Raw genomic sequence first — 11,084 nt, 5'->3', positions numbered from 1 at the left:
GTGGAAATGGTTTGCGACTGGGAGGTGCAGTTGTTTGTTGCGAACTGAGCGGAGGTGTTCTGCTTGGGGACCGCTTTGCAGAACACCTCCGCTCAGTTCGCAACAAACAACTGCACCTCCCAGTCGCAAACCATTTCCACTCCCCCTCCCATTCTCTTGATGACATGTCCATCATGGGCCTCCTGCACTGCCACAATGATGCCACCCGAAGGTTGCAGGAACAGCAACTCATATTCCGCCTGGGAACCCTGCAGCCATATGGTATCAATGTGGACTTCACCAGTTTCAAAATCTCCCCTTCCCCCACTGCATCCCTAAACCAGCCCAGTTCATCCCCTCCCCCCACTGCACCACACAACCAGCCCAGCTCTTCCCCCCCACCCACTGCATCCCAAAACCAGTCCAACCTGTCTCTGCCTCCCTAACCGGTTCTTCCTCTCACCCATCCCTTCCTCCCACCCCAAGCCGCACCCCCAGCTACCTACTAACCTCATCCCACCTCCTTGACCTGTCCGTCTTCCCTGGACTGACCTATCCCCTCCCTACCTCCCCACCTACACCCTCTCCACCTATCTTCTTTACTCTCCATCTTCGGTCCGCCTCCCCCTCTCTCCCTATTTATTCCAGTTCCCTCCCCCCATCCCCCTCTCTGATGAAGGGTCTAGGCCCGAAACGTCAGCTTTTGTGCTCCTGAGATGCTGCTTGGCCTGCTGTGTTCATCCAGCCTCACATTTTATTATCTTGGAATCTCCAGCATCTGCAGTTCCCATTATCTATGAAATTATTATGTTGTTATAACCCAATTACGCATTTTTCAATGTGATGTAACTTCTGCAAAGGCTTTTACAGATAGTGTAACAATGATGGGTTTTCATCCATTCACTGATTCTTAGCAATTGCAATATTGATACAAAACACAACAGTGTACCTCCAGAGGAAAAGAAGAATCAACGGCAGCAAAGTCTGGATTTCTGTGTTATTCTGCATGTATGTGGACTCCAGAAGTCACTGTTAGTTTCAGCAGAGTAATAATGGCAAAATGCTGCTAAATTTTACTCTAACTACAATTGTAACATGCCATATGTAAGATGCCGAATGTAACATCTATATGCCCTAACACTTCTTGCCGCAGACTACACCTGATATTTAATTGCCCATCCAAGTCAAATTAATATTGTTATAGTAATGTGGACTATAAGGCACAAGCAGATTGCTGATCTCAATTGTGAAAGATTTTTTAATGAGTATAGATTTAATTTTACTGAAAAATTATCTAATACGTTCTCTTTCAGTAATATTTTCTTCAGTGTCGTCTCCATGATAAAGACATAACGGAATCCAATCAGAAATGTTCTTGTCATTTTGCACTAGCCAGTCATGTTTATTTCATTAGCTTCAGGTGAGATGACACTATTGTCTCTGAACAGTCCTTACCCCCTTTACCACTGTAACTGAGATAAATAATCCCTTTATACTACAGTTTGGTGCAATCTGTGTCCTGGGAAATTTTGGAGCAAAGCAAGATCCCCCCACATCACTGCACAGCCAAGTTTTTTTAAAGGTCAGGTGTGGAAGATGGCATGGCTAGAATAGTCATGTTAGAGAAACCAACAGCTCCTAATGGAAGCAGAGTGAGAGAAACTTAACTGTGTGAATTGGTGGATAACAGCCAATGTTAATGGATAGCCTCTGTCCAGAACTAAAGAAAAAGGAGGCAAGAAAAGGAAGCAGATGAATCAATGAAAGACCAAGTGAAGATACAGAAGGGGTGGGGAGAAATTAGCACCAACCCTCAAGAAAGTTTCTAAATCAGGTTGAGGGTAGGAATCAAAAGTGTCACCAATATGCTGAAAAAAAGCCTAGGAAGGGAACTTGAGTTAGATTGTGAGAATGAGTGTCCTCTCACATCCCACGAAAAGGCAGGTCTCACCAGGACAAGTTCCCATGGCAACACTTTTTGGTGATAATTGGTGTGTCTTGCTCATCCTTCAAGGCCAAAAGTATCATTTTCATTAATGGGAGGTTTCAGAGAGTTGTGACAGTTACAGAGAAGGAGAGCCTATCTCAGAAGTCTCTGCTGTAAATATGACAGCTTAGCCTGGAGGGCTGAGTTCCAGATGAATTGCTCACTGGCTCTAACATGCTTCACTTCAAAGGAGAACAGAGCATTTTTTACTTGCTTGCACCAGCTGCAGTGATCCTGGACCTATTCCCGGGTGATCAACTGTCCTGCATTTTGCATTTCTGAGACTAATATTTTCTGACCCAGACTGAATCACTGATGTTCCTTCTTTGGTCTTAGGGAATCAAAGAATCCCTATAGTGTGAAAACAAGCCATTCAGCCCACTGAGTCCACACCAAATCTTTGAAGAGCACCCCACCCAGACCCAATCCCCTGCCCTGTCCCTGTAACCCTACATTTCCCATGGCTAATAAACCTAACCTGCATATCCCTGGAAACTATGGGCAATTTAGCATTGCCAATCCTGCATATCTTTGGACTGTGGGTGGAAACCAGACTACCCGGAGGAAACCCACGCAGATACAGGGAGAATGTGCAAACTCCACACAGACAGTCCACTGAGGGTGAAGTCGAACTTGAATCCCTGGAGCTGTGAGGCAGTCGCGTTAACCACTGAGCCACTGCGCTGCCCAACTGTGCTGTTTGAATCATTGCCCCGGTGGCCCACTCTCACAATCTTCAACTTCTGTTTAGTTGTGAGGTCTGTCTTTAGTCCAGTGGAGGTTTGATTGTCACGTTCGATGGAGGTCCTGGTATACAGAGCACTTCTTGTCCCGACACTCTGTACTGCAGAGGGATGTGGATTGGGTGTCAGTAACGCATAAGAATGCTACAGTGATCATACCAGCAAGGCCTCGCTGTAATCTTTGGCTTCAATGGGAGAGCTGTTGAACAAACAATAGTGTTCTTCTTGAAGCCAGCTCTGTAAGTATTCAGGCAAAACTCCTGCAAAACTGATCGCAGTGGACTGGGCATGGTGTCTAAGTGGCCGAAAAGTATCTGGCCCATTGGTTTTCTTCAATCTCCAAGAGCTAGCATTCTGGGAGAGTTAAAGGAAGATGCTATAATAGCACTCTGAAGCTCTACAGGAAACATAACAGCATTGATAGAAATTGAGAGCTTGCTGACAATCATTCAAAATGGTGACCACTCGTCTGTCAAGCTGTATCACACGTTGAGTGCAAACACCCTAATGGTGAGGTACAGCGGCAGTAAAGAAGGAAAGGAAAGGAAGCAAATCCTGCTTTCCGGATCTCACTACCTGATGGGACATCCTGACAATGTGCCCAAAGATCTGCAGGTCGAGAGTGATCAGTCTCGTGACACCCCATGGTAGAAACCTATGGTCCCAAGGGTATATCATCCTTAAACTTAATGAAATCCCCTGTTGATCGTCCAGTTGGAGATCATAGTTCCAATGGCAAATCATGGAATGGATCACTACATAGAATTTATCTGCAGCACAGAGGCAAGTCATTCAAACCAAATGTGACACAGCTATGCTGCACACAAGCCTGCATTTGAATATCAGCAAACTGGTATCTAATTGGAACCAATTAACAGATCTCACCTCCACTGTCTCTTCTTCTGATCAACATCTTTGATGTGACCACAGGAGAGCCACAGATTGTCACACATCATTACCTGAATAGCAAGAAAGCAAACATCTGGTAACAATTCAATTTACACTGCTTCCTGATCCAACGGGTAAATGCCTAATGGTCTGTATTTGAAGAACCAGTCCCCCAAGCATTTATTTCTTGGCTCCATGCTTCACTGCTATCAAAACTGTCTCCACCAGGGAGATTTAACAGCAGTTAGTTCTCTGTTTGCTTGCATTTGATGTAATTTTTAATTCAATCGATAGGCTAAGGTGGGGAAAGCTTAGACAGAATTACAGAGACTTAGAGCATTCAGTCCAGCTGGTCTGCATTGGCATTTATGCTGTTCATACTGTCTGGGGGCCCATGTGGTGCACTGGTAGTGTTCCTCCCTCTGAGCTGGCCTGGGTTCAGATTTTGTCTGCACTGAAGCTGTGTAACAACGTCCCATGAATAGATTGATAAGGAAAATTTCAACATGAATTTCACACTTTCATGAATCTTTGGATCAAGCAATCTCTCCTGAATCTCCAGTTGGATATTTGATGACACTTAGATGTGGATTCCTCCATTTACCTGAGTGAGCTGAATTTCTTCATCATTTTAAAGACCTCTATTAGGTCAGCTTCCTCCTTTTTCTAAAGAAAAGGACACAACCTTTCAGTGTCTCTTGAAAGTTGCAAGCTCCCAATTTTGTTATCATCCTTGTAGATCTTCTCCAGGGCCTCAATCTTCTTTCTTATATGATGGAGCTGGGAACAGTGCCCCATATTCTAAGCCCATTAAGTTTTCCTGTTATTTCACCAGAATAGGAGAGAACTCCACTTTGGAGTCTCACCCAAGAATAATACTAGGCAAGGCAGAGACGCCTCAATGCTGCATTGAATGGCCAGCATTACATTCTCACACCCCTAGTGTGCAATTCAAACCACTACATTCGGACCTACAGGCTTCCAACTGAGCTGAGTTATTCTCAATAAAAGCAAATTTTCCTCTTTATTGCCTCTGCTCAGTATGTAAACAAATTTAATATATCAGAGCGCTCATCAGCATCTAGTATTTGCTGCTCTGATACATTGGTCGTCACAATCATAAAGGGGCTCTTAGGATGAAGAAGAAATGAGGTAACAAGGTGTAGAGCTGGATGAACACAGCAGGCCAAGCAGCATCAGTGGAGCAGGAAAGCTGACATTTCAGGCCTAGACCCTTCTTCAGAAAGAAGAAGAAATGGTGGGCTAGTGGATTCCTGCTATGTCCTTGCTGTGTGTGAAGGTAAGTTTATTTTCCACAGTTCTTCCCATTACTGCTTGTGTATGGTTTGCAGTATTTAACATGTGATCGATTACTCTTCTAAATGCCAGTTTCCATCAGTGTGGCAGTGACATGTGTAGATTCACAGTGCTCTGTAAATATGAGCAACACTCTCCACATTTTGCCTCTGAATCTATTTTTTTTATCAGGAGATTGCCCTACTCAAATTTCACACTCCAGTGCATTACTGATGGAATACTACATAGTCAGAGGTGCTATCTTTCCGAGATGTTAAAGTGAGGTCTAGTCTCCCTCTCGGGTAAATATAAACGACGGTGCTGGTTCTGACAAATAATTATCAAGCCAATGTCACTAAAACAGATTGTCTGTGCATTATCATTGTATGTGTAACAGTGGATAAATAACCAGCATATTATCTAAATTACAACAGCAACTGCACTTCAGAAAGACTTCATTGGCTGTAAAGGGCTTAAATTAATGAAATGTGCTATATAAATGTAAGTCTTTTTCTATCTACAGCATAGTCCTTTGTTACTCTTAAATCATGAACATGCACAAGGTGAAGAGGGTCAAAAACACTTTTCCCATCTCCATTTTCCACAAGCCTTGAGAAGTAAATCTTAGCTCGCCCCACTGTGTTCAAATTTACAAGCTACAATGTCTTATTAAACCAGTTAACTGATCCTCCAGCTGTAAATCCATTTCGATTCTTCAGTATTTTGCTTGATAAGTGAGTGGCAGCTTGCCATTCTGACATCTTTGCCATTTTCCCAGCCTGTGGGAAAAGAAGGAGTAATATGAGGCACTGAAGGACACGGGAAAGTATTCCCGATACCTCCAGTAACTCCAGACCAGGCACAAAACAACAATTTCTAAGCAGCAGATTTCATCACAGGAGGTGACTATTCAGTCCATCATTTCTGTACCACGAGTAACTCCGTAGAGTCCTCCAGGACAGACCCTTTGATCCAACCAGTCCATGCTGAACATAATTCCAAACTAAACTAATCCCAACTGCCTGCCCTGACCCATATCCCTCCAAACCCTTCCTATTCATGTTCTTATCCAAATGTCTTTTAAATGTTACAGTTGTACCCACATACACCACTTCCTCAGGAAGTTCATTCCACATGCGAACCACATTCTGTGTAAAACATTTTCCTGTCATGTCTTTTTTAAATCTCTGTCCTCTCACCTTAAAAATGTGCCCCCTTGTCTTGAAATAACCCATCTTAGGGAAAAGAGAACTACCATTAACTCTACCTGTATCCCTCATGATTTTATAAATTATAAGGACTCCTCTCAACCTCCTGTGTTCCAGTGGAAAAGTCCCAGCCTATCCAGCCTCTCTTCATAACTCAAACCTTCCATACGCGGCAACATCCTGGTAAATCTCTTCTGATACTGTAACTATTGGTATGATCAGAATTCTCTGCTCCTTTAATATTTTCCTTCTTAACGTGTTTGACCAGCAGCTTTTTAATTACATGTGGGTTCAAAAGCCACTTTTGAAATTAATTCCATTCTTTAATAATTTCTCATTTTCCTGTCTTCTTTCTAAACTTCCTACATATCATCAGTATTCAACAATATTGATGCCCCATTATTGCTGATTTATTGCTCAGTACAAATCACATTTTGCCTGACCTTTCACAATCTTGAACTCTTCATTTCTACCTCACTTAATCATCACTGCCTTGGTGTACAGTCCTCAACTTTCAAGTCCCTTCTTATTAGGTAAAGGCACTATTGTCCCAGAGGGATATCCTCTTGTTAGAAAGAGAGACAACTGGTAATGGTGGCAAGGGGAGAGATTGAGAAATTAAGTTCTTCATGGTAAGCTCGTGGTAAGATTTTACCAGTTTCAAAATCTCCCCACAGCCGGCCTCATCCCATGACCAACCCTCCCTCTCATCCCCACCTCCTTGAGCTGACACAACCTTCTCTCCCACCTATCTGCCCACCCCCACCTCACTGACCAGCCCCCACCACTGCCTACCTGCACTCACCTATCACTTTCCCATCTATCTTCCCCAACCTGACCCCTCCTCTATTTACTTCGGAGCTCACTCCCCATTTCTGGAGGGTCCTGACCTGAAACGTTAACTTTCCTGCTTCTCTGATGCTGCCTGGCCTGCTGTGTTCCTCCAGCTCCACACTGTGTTATCTCTGACTCCAGCATCGGCAGTTCATGCTATCTTGAAGTCACATTGAAGTTTTTCCCCTAATGTATGTCTGAGTTACTGAGGTAGTTCATCATGGATCTGTTTTATTGAAGGGTTACTGGACCTGAAATGTTAACTAATTTCTCTCCACCAATGCTGCTGGTCCCGCTGAGTTTTCCCAGCAATTTCTGATTTTGCTTTATTGAATGCTTTTTTGATTTTTAATTTGATTTGATTTATTATTGTCACATGTTCATACAGTGAAAAGTTTTGTTTTGCATGCAGTACAGACAGATCATACCAAACAAAGGACATTAGAGTAACAGAACGGAGTGAAGAGCACAATGTTACAGCTACACAAAGGTGTACAAAGAGTGAGATCTACATTAGATTTGAAATTTGAGAGGTCCATTCAGAAATCTAATAACAGCAGGGAAGAAGCTATTCTTCAATCTGTTGGCATATCTGCTCATACTTCTGTATCTTCTGCCCAACGGAAGAGGTTAGAAGAGATTATCCAGTTCTGAGGAAGGGTCACTGGACCTGAAACGATAACTCTGTTTTTTCCCTTCATAGATGCCGCCAGACCTGCTGAGCTTTTCCAGCAACTTTATTTTTGTTGTCGTTGTGTGGAAGAGATTATAACTGGATCACAATACTGTTTCACATAACGCTGTTTTGAGTTTACGAAATTGCTGATCTTTCAACTTCAAAAAAAATTAAATACAGCCTGCATGGGGTAAAGGACCCAGCTCTTTCTCATATTTTCTCATCAACCTGTGAATCAGGTGGGATTTGAAGTTGGATCACCTGGTCTAGAGGCATGTGCACTACCAATGCACCACAAGACCCCTGAAAAATCTTCTTTATTTCTAAGTTTTCAGTCAACTTATTCAGATAAGTTATGACACAGCTCTGGAGCAGGTAGGACTTGAACCTGGCTCTCCCATTGCAGGGATGGAGATATTACCATTGCACACCAGAACCTTCAAAATTTTCTCTATTTCGGTCCCATTAGTAAAACACTTAAGCTATTTTTTTTATTAAAAGCCTCGGCAATATATGTACAGAAAATAGGAGTCTGAGCAATGTGACCAGAGGCAAGACTTTTGGAAGATTTGGATGACATCTCTGATGAGGACTATCTTGATGTCAAGACCATCTCACTGCATCTTTCATGATTTGCTGAGTGGTGAGGAAATTTCTCATTGGGCAGTGGTGCATTGCCAATTACGGGGGATTATAGTTTGTTAAGCACCTTATCAAGGCCAATCTCATCTCATTCAGATTCAGCTTATCTCACCAAACTTTCTGAACAAGCTGGATGTTGATGACATGGAAGTCAGAGTGGGCACCCAATGAGTTTCAGCTCATCACTTGGACACTGGGCACCAAGGCCATGCTTGATGGATACCAACCACATACAACCCATGCATGGACATTGGCATCCAAAATGTGCTAGCCAGTAAGAACCCTAATGGCACATCTCTGATTCACTTAAATACTTTTTTGCACCTCAGTACTGCACCTTGGGCTGTAATGCTGTAGCTCAGAGACAGGCACCCAGCTCAGCGACTTAGGGACGGTCACCAGACCCGAAACATTAACTCTGATTTTTTTCTTCACAGAAGCTACCAGACTTTGCTGAGCTTTTCAAGCAACTCTTGTTTTCGTTCTGGCTCAGGGACTTCTTTGTCATAACATTCGCTCGCTCAGTGACTCCCTGGATACTCACAACATCCCTGCCTTGCCTTATTGCACTCTGCCCCCTTACCTGGAGATGCCAGGCTCATATTATTCCTGTCACCCTGCTGCTGGGCGCCAATACAAAGCCAGGAAGCAGACCAATCACCACTGGCACTCACCTATCACCATCCCCATCACCATCTACTTTCCCCAGCCCCACCCCTCCTCTCTATTCATTTTGGAGCTCCCTTTCCTCTCCCCATTTTTGAAGAAGGGTCCTGGCCTGAAACGTCAACTTTCCTACTCCGCTGATGCTGCCTGGCCTGCTCAGTCAAGCCAAGGAAGATAGCCTTCAATCAGGGATGGTCCTGACACAAGAAGTCAAGGGTAGCCTTGGCTTGGGCATGATCAGTTAGACCCTCCAAGTGGTCATTCAAGACACTCTCCTCAAAAGGGGTGAGGAACTGAATGCTGAGTTGCTCCTCGCCCATCATGACACTTTCTGCCCTATTTTGGGCTGATTTCCTTCTGGAATGAGGTAGCTGTAGAGATTATGAGAAATGAAAGTGGATGGCACAACTGTTACCATTGGCGTGCGTGCGGCGACGTCCCGAGTGAGCGAGTAGGCAGCACAGAAGGTTAGTAGTGTTGGAGCTTGTAGTGGGGATAGCGAGTGAGGGAGACATTGCAGGGGACAGTTTAAGTGGTAGAGCACGAGCCTTGGTGGGGGATGGGCACAGTAGCAGAGATGGAGCAAGTGTGAGGTATTGGAGAAAAGATGGTGGTACTTACACTGGCAGAAACAGACAATGACCTTCTTCCCACTGTGCTGGGCATCCTCCAGATGGCTGAGACTGCAGTGACCAGGTTGGGGGGAGTGGGGTGCAAAGGGGTAGTTTGGACAAACTCAGACCAGTTGGCATTGGCCTGGGGTCATGGCCTCCTCTGCTGGTCCTGGGATGATGAATGTCCTGTGGCAGCACCACTCTGTCCAGCAAATGTTCCCGATCCTTCAGAAGGCACAGCAGAACTACCCCTTGTTTGCTGTGTACGGGGCTAATATCAGGAACAGTGCGGGGAGGCTCTGGTCTTACCGGGTTTGTACGGTGGTATGACGACTTTTAAAGATGGTTTTGGCAAAAGGGATACCAGTCTCACGACAGATATTCAATGTGTGGCGAATTCTGGGAACAGCTAATGGTAAGATGGCACTAGAATAGGATACGAAGGACTCCGTAAGGGTGGGGCAGGCAGGTAATGCAGTGAGTTTGGTAATAAATGGCAAGAGAACTCGCCAGGGCTCGCAGTGAGAATTCCTGAAAAAAATCTTAACATGGTTTGCACTTGGCCAAAAAAACTGCAAGATTCAGTCCAATATCTCTAACTGTGTAAAATACAAGAGGTAGAATGTTGGTGAGTACGTGTGTACATGAAGTTTCATCCTATGAAAATGTCTGAAGGTGCTTCACAGATATTCATTCTTTTATTGAAGTGCAGTTAACTATTGAATGAGAGGAATGATCATTGAATAGAGATGAAATTACTAATTAATCTGGAAACCAGGGGGTCGGGCAGAATGCCAGCCCAGTCAGGCACCACATTATTATTGATGCTTCAGACTGATTTTCATCAGTCAGGCTTGCAATGTTGACCTGTACTGGCTGCATGAAGGGCACAAAACTGAACTTTACCTCAAGACAGTTGGTATCTCTGAGGAATGCCTTCTGGCTGCAGACAAAGGAGAGGTTGCTCAGGAAAATAAGGCTGTCATGATTACAGCAGATTCACTAGTTCCTTGGTGTCATGTGAGGAGATCTTAAACAGATGGTGGGAGATCCTATTCTCGCCAATGGAAAAAAGGATGCAAGGGAGATGAATGCCAGCAAACAAGATCCTAGGGCACTTTTCTTATTCCTTTATGGGATATGTGCATCACTGGCTGGGCTCCCATTCACTGACAGTCCCTAGTTGTCATTGGAGAAGGTGGTGGTGAGCTGCCTTTTAGAACTGCTGCAGCTCCTTTGGTTCGGATAAACCCACAATGCTCTTGGGTAGGGAGTTTCAGGATTTTGACCAGCATCAATGAAGGAACCAACTGAGGATTATACGTGGCTTGGAGGTGAACTTGCAGGTAGTGGTGTTCTCCTGCAGCTACTGCCCTTGTCCTTCTAGATTGGAGAGGTTCTGGGTTCTGAAGGTGTTGTCAAAGCAGCTTTTGTGGGTTGCTGTTGGATGGAATGTTCTCTTATGCTCTACCCATAACACCAGCCAAATTACTCAAAATATCCTCTCCAAGTCACTTGTCTATGGTCAATGCACACTTCATTTCCTTGTCC

This window comes from Stegostoma tigrinum, chromosome 9, assembly GCF_030684315.1.
Source record: "Stegostoma tigrinum isolate sSteTig4 chromosome 9, sSteTig4.hap1, whole genome shotgun sequence".
NCBI lineage: Eukaryota > Metazoa > Chordata > Chondrichthyes > Orectolobiformes > Stegostomatidae > Stegostoma > Stegostoma tigrinum.
Note: the sequence above shows the minus strand (reverse complement) of the source record.